Raw genomic sequence first — 12402 nt, forward strand, 5'->3', positions numbered from 1 at the left:
CAAAGAAGTAAAATATTTGCATTCACAAAGCTCCAGGCAATTTTTAACTTTCCATTTCCCATGAGTCAAACAAACATGACATTCAAAATTGCATGCCATATTGTGATTGTCTGCTGGTGTTGTTCAAGTCATCACACAGATATTAATTCTGAGCAGAAACTAGGCTAAAAAGGTGATACAACAGTTTCATTTAGGATCCAAACTTAGAGTGAGCATTTACAGTGGAGTTTGAGTGACATCAGTACAAAATAAAGTATAAATACTACATAGGCCAAAATATGTTAAAGAACATTACGCTGGAGAATCAACCTTCCAAAACTACCAAGTGCTATATTTTTCAGCTCTGTCTGCAATTTTTCAATCACAAACTTTCTTATTTGCTCCAAGAAAAGCCTAGATTTGTTTTTTAGGACTAATGGTGCCTTTTTTGACGGCACCATGCAGACGTCATTCATTCATGCAGCCATGATTAAGTGGCTCCTCTTACATAGGCTGGCACCCTCAAGACAATCTAGGTCTTTTGGATCTGTATTTCCTCACAATACAGGGTTAGGAAAGAGCAGCTGTCCCCCAGCTGCTGCCAGACAGTCACTGATGGCTGGGGAATAAGTGGAGTCTTGGGGATTTGGTGTAAGCAGTCAACACCAGCTGTCCTTTTCCCATCTCTGCCGCACTAGATCTCTGAACATTAAAGCACTGTCCTTGAAATATGAGGTTAAATGAGGTTAAACTGGTTGCAGTTGCACAAGGAGTGAGTATATGCACTTAGCAAGTAAACTGGCTTTGTGGTACTCCTCAAAGAAATCCATATTAGCATGGATTGTATTGCTTACAGATTCAGACCTCTGTCCAGCTCACAATGTTTTCAATGGAGTGAAAAAGGGAGTCTTGCTAGGTCTTGTGATGAGAAAACCAGGCTAATTGCTGGAGAAGCTGTCAGATGCTCTTCAAAGGCAGACAATCCCTTAAGACCCCACAAAACAGTCTGGATTTTCCCAAGTGCCAAATGTTTTTGGAAGCCACCAAACTGACTTGCGTATGTGATTTCTAGAAGAAGACAAGGTAACTGTTAAACAAATATGACACCAGTATATCACATTAATCGATTTTGCAAAATAGATTGTGATTTGTGGTTCACAGCCTCAGATTTAGAGCAGCTGCTACAAAATTATAAAAATAAGCATGGACAAACCTTTACCTAGTGTTCATTTTGGCATGACATAACACTAGAAGTGACTGAACCGAACAGGAGCTCATCCTCTGCTGCCTTGTCTCAGTTATTCTCCAGAATTAGAATGCTACTTTTTATTGCTCTTGGTGGTGATAGATGGCAATTAATTATTCAGCTAATTAAGGCAGGTTAGGCTTTAGTGTATGACAGCTTGGACGTCAGGAGATGACAGACTTGAGTTCAAAACATCAGACTAATTTTTTGTTTCAGAAATTGCTCTCGTTTACATGACTTGGACACTAATAAACTTCCATGTTACATTTCTGTCTTTGTAAACTGTTACAATTCTTCAGACACAGCAGATTCTGAGTCTGCCATTATTTATGTTACACACTCAAATTTTAAAGATAATAACTTTGAGGGGATTATTGCCAAGGCTATATATTTAATATTCAACTGTCAAAAAAGTAGCTTATAGTAGGGTATATGTATTTTATAACTAGCTCACAAAGAAAATGTGGAACAAGAGAAATTTAATGTGAGGATATGAAAAGCTATCAGGACCAATATTTAGTTTATTGGGAAAAGATTTCTTGGCAGAATTACACATCTCTTTGTGAAAATCTCTGTTTTATTGAAACCAGCCACTAATCTCATTTCATTGCCTTCTTGATTCCTTGTCCAAGAAAAGAGGAATTTCTAAGTCAAGTATGATTGTCAGTAAAAATAATGAGGAAACCAGAACGAGTGTTTGGAAGAACATCTAAAATTAATTTGGCAGATGAGACACATAACTGACACCTAGAGATAAAGTCATAGAAGGCTATAAATTCCTAATAAATGTTTCTGCATCACCACAGACATTCAGCCTATTTAGGCAAAAAAATGTGCAGAGCTTTCCATTTAGCAGTAGCTTAGCCATACGCTTCAGATTAGCTTGCTGACATGCTAGAATATAAACAAACAAATTTCAGACACAAAAAATTAACTTCCCTCTATTTTAAGGTAGCTACTAATAATCCTTAAAGAATCATTATGTATCTGTGGGTTACCCACACAATATTTATGTTTTACCATTCAAGCTAAAAAGCAAGAGGTGGACAGGTTATTGTCAGAGACATTTCAGTCTCTAGGCTCTCAGAAGTCTCAAACCTCCACTTCAATGGAGAAGCAGCTGGACACAGAACCAAGCAAGGCAACTAGATAGGAGTCTAGCTGGAAAAAGATTACTCCTTGGGGTGGTAGATGAACCTGCTCGCAGCCTGCCTCACCTCCTCAGGCAACTATCTGCAATTCCATAAGTAAACAGCTGATGATCTGGACAAAGATCCTTTGGGAATGAAGGGGTCATCTAGGCACCCTCCCCTACACATCACTACCACTCATTGTAATGTTAAAAAGAAGGATATTTGTCACTGGCAACTCCTTTCTGAGTGACACTAAGGGTCCAATATGCTGACTGGACCCAGCTCATATGGAAGCCTACAGCCATGGTAAGAGACATCAGCAGAAAACTCCTTAGTCTGATAAGTTCTCACACTATTACCCAGTAGTGTTTTTTTCATGGTTGTGATGAAGAGATGGCAAGAAGAAACCCTAAAGCAATCTGATCCCTGGAGTGGTTGGTTAAAGAGTACAGGTGTACACGTGGTATTTTCTTCAATCCTTTCAGCAGTGAGGAAGAATACTGAATGGAGCAGGCAGTCCCAGCTGATGAACATGTGGCTTTGAGGCTGGTTTTATGGGCAGAACTTTAGTTTTTTGACCACAGTGTGGTCTATTCTTCACTGGGTTTGCTGATGCCTGATGGCATGCACCTCTTGCGGAAAGGGGGAATAATTTTTGCTCAAGAGCTAGCTAGGCTGCCTGATAGGGCTTCAAACTAAATTTGGAGAGGGAAAAGAGCAATATCAGGCCAGTCAGTGATGAGCAGTGGGAAGGGTCATCAAAGCCTAAGGAGCCATGTCCTAGTGAGATTCTTCCACCTGCCCCACAAAGAGTTGGGTACAACAAACCACATTTGAACTGCTTCTATATGAATGTATGCAGCATGAGGAACAAACAGGAGAAGCTAGAAGCCTTGGCCAAGTCCCAGAGGTAAGACATTATTGGCATTAGCAAAAGCTGGTGGGATGAGTCCGGTGACTGGTGTGCCATGACAGATGGCTTTTCAGGAGGGATAGACAGAGAACAAGAGGTGTGTACAGTGTAAGGGTTGGAATGTGTAAACCTTCCAGCTGGCGATGGCACAGTTCAGAGCCTCTGGGTGAGGGTCAAGGGGCAAACATTTAAAACAGATGTCATCCTGAGAGTTTGCAATAGGCCACCCAATGAGGATGAGGTTACTGAGGAGTCATTCTTTAAGGAACTATGGGATGCCTCCAAGTCATTTGTACTTGTCTTCATGGGGGACTTCAATTTACCTGGTATCAACTGGGACCACCACATAGCTAATAAAAGCAGTTCCAGAAGATTCCTAAACCATTTGGATGATAACTTTATGGTAAAGGCGTTTAATGGACCAGCCAGGAAAGGTGCTTTCCTTGGTTTGTTATTTGTAAACAGACAGTGTCTTGTGGATGCAGTGGTGATGAGGACCCATTGAAATTATGAATCATTTCTTAGTCCAGCATTTCTCTACTCTCAAATATATCAAAGCATCATAATTTATATTATTAAAAATATTTCAGTAAACAAAAAGCCTGGTCTGCCAGCTTCTGTTTGGAATGTATCAAAAACCTGACTCTACCAAACCTGACTCATCAGACGGCTGAAGATAAAATGCTCATCAGAATAAGATTCCAGACATGTAATGCAAATTTGTCTCAGATAACAAGAACTGAAGAATTCCTGAATATCACAAGGAAGACCCCAAAATTGCAATAATAATGCAATAATTAATTGCATTAATAATTAATAGGATAATTAATATGCCAATAATTAATAGGAAAGACAGAACCCTTTTTTCTGTATAAAAACTCAGAGGGAAAAGGAGAAAAGGCCACAGACACACAACTACAACTTCAACCTTCAGTTACAGCTACAGAAATGGGACCACATCAGCAGAAAAGCCAATTTCCTACCCCCCGACAAGCAGCAGAGGTCCCCTGTGATGGGCATTCACCCGCGACATTTCAACAGAGGGGGAAAAAAACCTAATTACTTCCTTTGCTTCTCTTAATGACTCTCTCAGAGTGACTCATTTATGTAAACACCTCTCCAATTGCAAATTTGTCTCCTAAAACCTCTCCACTTGCAAATTTGTCTCCTAGTGCAAACCTCTTTAAAGGTGATGTCATTTTTTTCCCCTTTTCCTGAAACAAATCTCTGTAATTTGCTTAAATCATAAAACTTGTTATTTTTGCAAAATCGTGCGATGTATATGAGTAGTAGCTAATATATATCCTCGTTACAAAATATAAAATAATATCTACATATCGTAACAAGTAGCAATTGGAAGCTGCCTTGGCCACAGTGACCATGATGCAATCAATTTCAAAATATATGGTAATACGAGGAAAAATGGCAGTAAGACCTCAACTCTGGACGTAAGGGGAAAGCAGACTTCAGCTTGTTTGAGGAACTGCGTGGTAAGGTTGATAAAGGTTTAATTTAAAATGCCTTCTAGTAATTGTTTAGGGGTCATGTTGACCTTATAGAAACTAACAGAGAACGCTTGTTTAAAGAAGCTAAGCAATCATTTGGGGTAGCTATAACTTAAAAAGGAAAAATATGTATCTAATTAATAGCCCTGAGATAAGGGGGAGAACATCCCAGGCTTTAAAATAAAACCTAGCCAATTTAGCCAAATCAGCCTGGGCTGAAGGAATGTGCATGCCTGGAGAAAAGAGGTAAAAATTTTACCCACAGGGAAGACCTTTACTTCATCCCCATGACCACAAATGACTGCCACCAGGAGGCACTGTGCAGGCGCAGAAGGGAGGAGATTATGAAAGTTACTTCTTGGGACTAATTTTAATACAAAGAGGGAGTAGGTGATGTATATGTATAGGTGTACTGCAAAATATAATGAATATGTAAAACTTCAGTGTATATTACAAAAAGTCTAACTGCGGTATTGGTGTGCACGATTTGTGGTGGAGAATGCCCCGTGCACCCAGTGCTTTAATGAAACATACCTCTCTATAACTTTACAAGTGGTAGAGTCGTCCCTCTGCAAGTCAATGTCACCTCAGAAAAAGCTTCTCAGGGTGCTGAACTCCAGCAATGATGGTCACTTTTAAGAGCCATCTCCTAAGAGCACAGGACCAGGAGATTCCAAAATGCTAGAAGTCAAGCAGGCAAGGTAGAAGACCACCATGGTTAAACAGAACTCTTCTACTAGAAATTAAGGCACAAAATGAAAATGTATGGCCATGTAAGGGAGGACAGACAACATAGAAGGACTATAAGGATTCTCTTTTCCAATGTAGGGCAGAAATCTGTGCAGATAAAGCTCAGCTAGAGTTGAAGATGGCCTGTACTGTGCAGGACAATAAAAAAGGACTTTAAACATATGTTAATGGCAAAAGGTAGGCCAGAAATGACATTGGTTTGTGACTTGATGGTCATGGATACCTCATAAAAAGGGATATAGACAAAGAAGAGATGTTTAAACATTTTCTTCACATCTGCCTTCACTAGTGATGAGCTTGAGCACCCCAAGAGCTCTGGGCTAGTGAACCATAGCTGTGCAAATGATAATCTCCAAATCATACCTAAATTTATGCAGGATTTGCTGTTCTGGCTGGTTCCTTAAAAGTCAATGGCAACCAGTGGGATTCATCTAAGGGAACTTAAAGAGCCTGTGAAGGTCATAGAAAAAACTATCTATGATTTTGCAGTGTGCTTGGAAATCTGGAGAGGTAACAGTTGACTAGAAGTTGAGAAGTGTTGTGCCAGTCTTGATGAAGAGCAGCAGGGATGACCCTGGAAACTACTGACCTGTTGGTCACACCTCAGCACTTGGTAAGATTATAGAGAAGATTATTCTGGGAACTATTTTAAAATACCTACAAACCAACACAGTCATTGGTCCCATCCAACATGGGTTTGCTGGGTGAACGTCCTGTTTAACTAACTTGATTTCTTTCTATGACAAAGTAACCCACCTAGCTGACCAAGGGAAGGCAGCTGATGTAATCTTTCTGGATTTCAGAAAGGCCTTTGATACAGTCTCTCACAGTATCCTTCTAAATAAAATGTCCAGCATCCAGCTGGACAAGCACACAGTGAGATGGGTGACCATTTGGCTGATCGGTCAAGCTCAAGAGGTCATAGTAAACAGGTCACATCAGCCTGGTGACTGGTCACTAGTGGGGTTCCACAGGGATACATTTTAGGAACAGACCTCTTTATTATATTCATAAATAACTCAGATGCAGGACTTGAAGGCTTACTGATTAAGTTTGCTGATGGCACCAACTTAGGGGGAACAGTTGACACTCCCAGGGGAAGGAAGGCCCTGCAGAGGGATCTAGACAGATTACAGTGCTGGGCAATTGCCAGTTGTATGAAGTTTAACAAGAAGTTTTGGATCTTTAACCTAGGACGCATTAACCATGGATATCCACACACCCTGGGGAGTGAGAGGCTGGAGAGCATCCCATTGAAAAGGGATATGGGGGTTCTGGTTGGTGGCAAGTTGAACATGAGCCAGCAGTGTGCCCTGGCATCCAGGAGGGCCTCTAGTAGCTCTGTGTCCCACTGGTGAGGCCCCATCTTGAGTACCATGTTCAGTTTTGGGTGCCACAGAACAAAAAAGGACATAGAACTACTAGAGAGTGTCCAGAGGAGGGTTTAGCAGTAGAGCCATATGAGGAGTGGCTAAAGGCACTTAATCTGTTCAGCTTAGAGAAGAGGAGACTGAGGGGAGACCTCATCACAACCAACTTACTGCTTCCTCACTAGGGAAGGAGGAGGAGGAGGTGCTGATATCTTCTCTCTGGTGACTATTGACTCAAGGGAATGGTAAGAAGATGTGCTGGGAGAGCTTTAGGCTAGTTATTAGGAAAAACTTTTTCACCTAAAGGGTGGTTTAGCATTGAAACAAGCTCCCCAAGGAAGCAGCTATGGCACCAAGTCTGCTTGCGTTCAAGAAACATTTGGATAAAACTCTCAGGCATATGGTGTGATTCTTGGGGTGCTCTACATAGGAACAGGACTTGGACTTGATGATCCTGATGTGTCCCTTCCAACTTGGCAGATTATACGATTCTAGTGCATGAAGGAGACTGAGAGAGGAGAGAGAGGAAACAGAAAACTTTTCTTTCTGGTCACCCAGACTAAAACCCTTTTATTGGAACAACGTTTTACTCAGGACATATTACATAGGGTACTCCAGGCTAACAATAGTAAATTATTTAAGTGCTTGTTTGTTGTGGTTTTTTGTTTTCTCTACTTTTGATAGTTCATACCTAACTTTTTTTCCTGACCCTTCCATTACAATTGTGGAATCATCACTCTGATAGTCACTGCAGTTCTAGATCTTGGTAACAGAAATTCAGAAGTCCTCTCAGGACTTCTTCTCAGTTTCTTCATCAGTTCCATTGAAGAGATGGCATTATCTGAATTCTAAATAGCAGTGGACATACTTGTGTTAACGTGTAGTGAAGGATTAGTGGCTTTGTAAAGGAAGGTATTCTCTGCTCTTTAGAGACTCTTGTGGTCAAAATAGAAGCACAGTGCTATAAAGCTTGGAGAAACTAATTGACTTGGGTACTAAAAAACCTTCATGAGAAAACAGTTATTTAAGAAAAATAACTGGATTAACTGTAGTGAAGTGTGGGGACTAATTTTGGGGATAAAAGATAAAAACATGAGGTGTCTTTTTTGTTTACATTCCCACCACTAGATGCTTGATCCTCAAAAAACATTGCAAGGTATGGTGTGGATTAGATTTTCCTTGATGTTTTCAAATTCTGAGAAGAAATACCTTTGTCTGAGAGCTGCTTGGCTTCAGAAAGAAAGAGAAACCAAGCTCCATCCTATGTGAATGTCAGTTAGAGCCAATTATAACCCAATTGATTTTTTTAGGCATTAAAAAAAAAAAATCAATGCCAAAAAATGGCTCCATCACCAATTAGTTAGTGTTCAGTAGTTTCTAATTCATTGTTTTTTCTGGATGGAAACTTAACTGATAAAAGGCATGCCTATGAGTGAGCAGAGCTTTTATGTTTAAAATAGAGAAATTAGTTGTGGAAGAAATTGATTTTTAAAACCTTGGTAAGGTAAGAATTAGCCATATTTAAACCATGTGTTCTGCCATGTGCAAAGTCTGAAATTTGCTAATTATGTTTCAAGCACAGTTTACTCTGTCACTTATTTGCAGCATTTCTAAAATATATTTCCCACAGCTCTGTTAAATGACAGAAAATGAACAGATTTTCCATGTGCGAAACACACTGACAATACCCTCTAGCTATGTTCTCTGATTTTACTCAGAGGTGTGTTTTTCCCTTGCTGTAGAACTAGAAATATTGCCATTGCAATTTTAAATGTGTGTAAAGAAGTGACCATATCTTCCTATGAGATCATAGAGCAGAAAAAGCTCACAAGAATCTCAAGGTGCTGTTAAAAATGGGGGCTAGTCTTGCATTCAACTCACCATAATTTCCATTGGAAATTTAAGAGCATATTTTGTTTGATCCCTGGTTAGTACTATAGGTTACTACTGTATTTTGGAAATATTGTATTTTGTCTTTTAATTAATAGAATCAGATCTATCAGGAAAATCCAATCATAGATTCATTGTCCTGATCCTGCTGGACCTAGAGAATGCACATAACTGATTTGAAATTCAAGGACTGCAAAGAAAGAAAAATATTTGGTTACTCTGTTTTGGTACATACACGTACATGCACACACTCAGAATTAACCATGCACACATATATTAAAAAAACAAAAAAAACCCTCACACACAAACAAACAAACAAAACCCAAACCAAAACAACAACAAAAACCCAAAACCAAACCAGAAGTAATGGCTTGGGAGTGATATCTACTTTGTAAAAAGCAAGTTAGTGGGAATGAAGACAGATGTTCAGAAGAGCAAGGAGGCTGTGAAGGGATCCAGCACAAGCCCTGTGAGGAGAGGCTGAGGGAGCTGAGGCTGTTCAGTCTGGAGAAGAGGAGGCTCAGAGGAGACCTCATCACTCTCTACAACTCCCTGAAAGGAGGTTGGAGCCGGGGGGGGGTTGGGCTCTTCTCCCAGGCAGCTGCCAGTAGAACAAGAGGGCATGGACTTAAGCTCTATCAGGGGAGGTTTAGGTTGGATATTAGGAAGAAATTGTTTACAGAGAGGGTGATCAGGCATTGGAATGGGCTGCCCAGGGAAGTGGTGGCTTCTCTGACCCTGGAGGTTTTTTAAAAGATTGATGTGGCACTCAGTGCCATGATGAGGTAACAACAGTGGTGGTGGATTAAGGTTTGGATCTTAATAATCTCAGAGGTCCTTTCCAACCCGGATTATTCTGTGATTCATTAGATAATTCTGTTAAGGACAAATACCACTCTTTACCGTTGGCTGTTATTAAAGCAGTTATTTTTTTTCAAGAGTGCAGTGAAAGCTGTAGCTTTGCATTACCCTAGTGAGCATTACTACATTAATATAGTGAACATACCCTATCTGGCTGCCATTACCAAACCTCACAATGATATTCTGATTGATGATGCATACTGCAGATTTCACAGATGCCTGCCAGATGTTCAGAGGAAACTAATGTTTTTTGGCTTAGGAAGTAAAGTATAAATTATATATATATTATACACAGTGACACACCTAGTGGAACAAATGGAAGGTATTTCTAAGTAAATTTACTATATAGCTATAATTTCTTTTTAGTTAGATAAGATACACAACACTCCGTATTTTTCAGCCATCTAGATAAAACAACAGACGAGAAGATCATGTAAATAATTAAAATTAGTCTAACCTTCCACTAGTCTGCTAGTGGAAATCACATTTGCTGTAAGGTACTGTTCTGCGTGTGCCATCTGACTCTTTCACAGAGGAAGAACCTCAGCGTGCGGCTCCCAGTCATTGATAAGGTAAAAGGAAAAGAGGAGCTGCTGACCCCCAGATCTCAGGAAGGGGCAAAGGCAGGCAGGTGGTTCATTTTGAAGCTCCAGATACAGGTGGCATAGCACTCAGAGGTTCTCATCCTGCTAGGGGATTTCAACCACACGAGCATTTGTTGGAAAAATAACACAGCAAGCTGTAGGTAATCAAGGGTACTCCTGGAGTATGCTGATTGATAATTACTTAAGCCAGGAAATAGACATCCCTACCCCAAGGAGATATGATACTGGACTTGATGGTCATTAATGCAAGCAAGCTCATCAGGGATGTTAAGACTGGAAGCAGCCTGGGCTACATTAACCACTCATTGGTGGAGTTCACGGTCCTAAGAGATATGAGTCAGATGGGGAGCATAGACGCACTCCTGAATTTTAGGAAAGCAAACTCCCAGCTCTTCAAGGAGTTCGTCAATGGGATACCCCAGATAGTGGTCCTCAGGGACAAGGGAGCAAAACAGAGATGGGAGATCTTTAAGGATGCTTTCCATAGAGGACACAAGCTCTTGATCCCCAGGTGTAAGAAAGCAAGCAAGGAAGAAAAGAGACCAGAATGGATGAGTTGAGACCTGCTGGTGAAACTAAAGGTGAGAAGGAACTACACAGGCAGGGACAGGTATCTTGGGATGTAAGGATGAGGTCAGGAAGACCAAGGTGCAGTTGGAGCTGAAAATAATATGATAATAATAATATAATTCAAATTACAAGAAGGGCTTCTACAGGTACGTCAGCTGGAGAAAGGTTTAAGAAAGTGTCCCTCTGATGAGCAAGAATGGCAAAATAAGAACAACACATGAGAAGGTTGAGTATCACAATAATTTTTTGCCTCTGACTTCACTGGCCACCTCTGTCCTCACACCCCCTGAGCTGAAGAACCATTAGATAAGGATCAACAGGATGACATCTCTTCCACCGTAAGTGAAGGTGAGGCTTGTGGGGACACAAAGAACCTGAGCGTATGGGGACCTGATGAGATGCATCCCAGAATCCTGAGGGAATTAGCTGATACAGTTGCCAAGCTACTGTCTGGGATATTGGAAAATTCATGGTGGTCAGGTGAAGTCCTTGGTGAAGGGAAACACTACATCCATTTTTAAAAAGGGTAGATTGGAGGACCCTGGTAACTAACTAGCTGTCATGCTCCCCTCTCTACCTAGGAAGATCATGGAACAGATCCCCCTAGAAGCTCTGATAAGGCACATGGAGGACACGGAGGTGATTTGAGATATCCAGCATGGCTTTACTAGGGGCAAGTCCTGCCTGACCAAGATAGTGGCCTTCCACATCGGAGTTACTACATCAGTGGACAAGGGAAAAGCAATGGATGTCAGCTATCTGGACTTCTGCAAGGCCTTTGACACTGTCTGACACAACATCCTTCTCTTTAAATTGGAAAAATAAAGATTTGATGGGTGACATGTTTGGGGGATGAGGAACTGGATGGATAATTATCTCTAGAGGATAGGGGTCAATGGCTCCATGCACAGATACAGATGGGTGGTAAGTGGTGTCCATACTGGTAGAAGTGCTGTTTAATATCTTCATCACTGATACAGACAGAATAAGCACACTCAGCAAGTTTGCAGATTACACCAAGATGACTGATGTGTTTGACATACCAGAAGAATGGGATGTCATCCAAAGGGAACTGGAAAAGCTGGACAAGTGGGCCCATGTGAACATCATGCCAAAAAGCCAAGAACAAGGTCCTGTACCTTGGTAGAAGCAATCCTCATAATCAATACAAACAGTGATGATGTGACGGAGACCGGCCCTGCAGAGAAGACTTTGGGGGCACTGGTGGATGAAAAGCTGAACATGAACCAACAGTGTACTCTTGCAGCCCAGAAGGCCAATCATATTCTGAGCTGCATCAAAAGAAGTCTGGCCAGCAGATCGAGACCGGCGATTCTGCCTTTCTATTCTTTTCTGGTGAGACCTCACCTGGAATACTGTGTCCAGATCTTAAGTCCTTAACACTAAAAGAACAGGGACTTATTTGAGTGGCTCCAGAGGAGGACCACAAAAATAATCAGAGGTCTGGAGCACCTCTTCTATAAAGACAGGATGAGATAAGACTCTGGGGAAATATTACATTGGCTTTCCAGTATCTGAAAGAGGCCCACTAGAAAGTTGTAGAGAGACTCTTTACATGG

The sequence above is a fragment of the Calypte anna genome, chromosome Z (genome assembly GCF_003957555.1).
Source record: "Calypte anna isolate BGI_N300 chromosome Z, bCalAnn1_v1.p, whole genome shotgun sequence".
In the NCBI taxonomy this organism is placed as follows: Eukaryota; Metazoa; Chordata; class Aves; order Apodiformes; family Trochilidae; genus Calypte; species Calypte anna.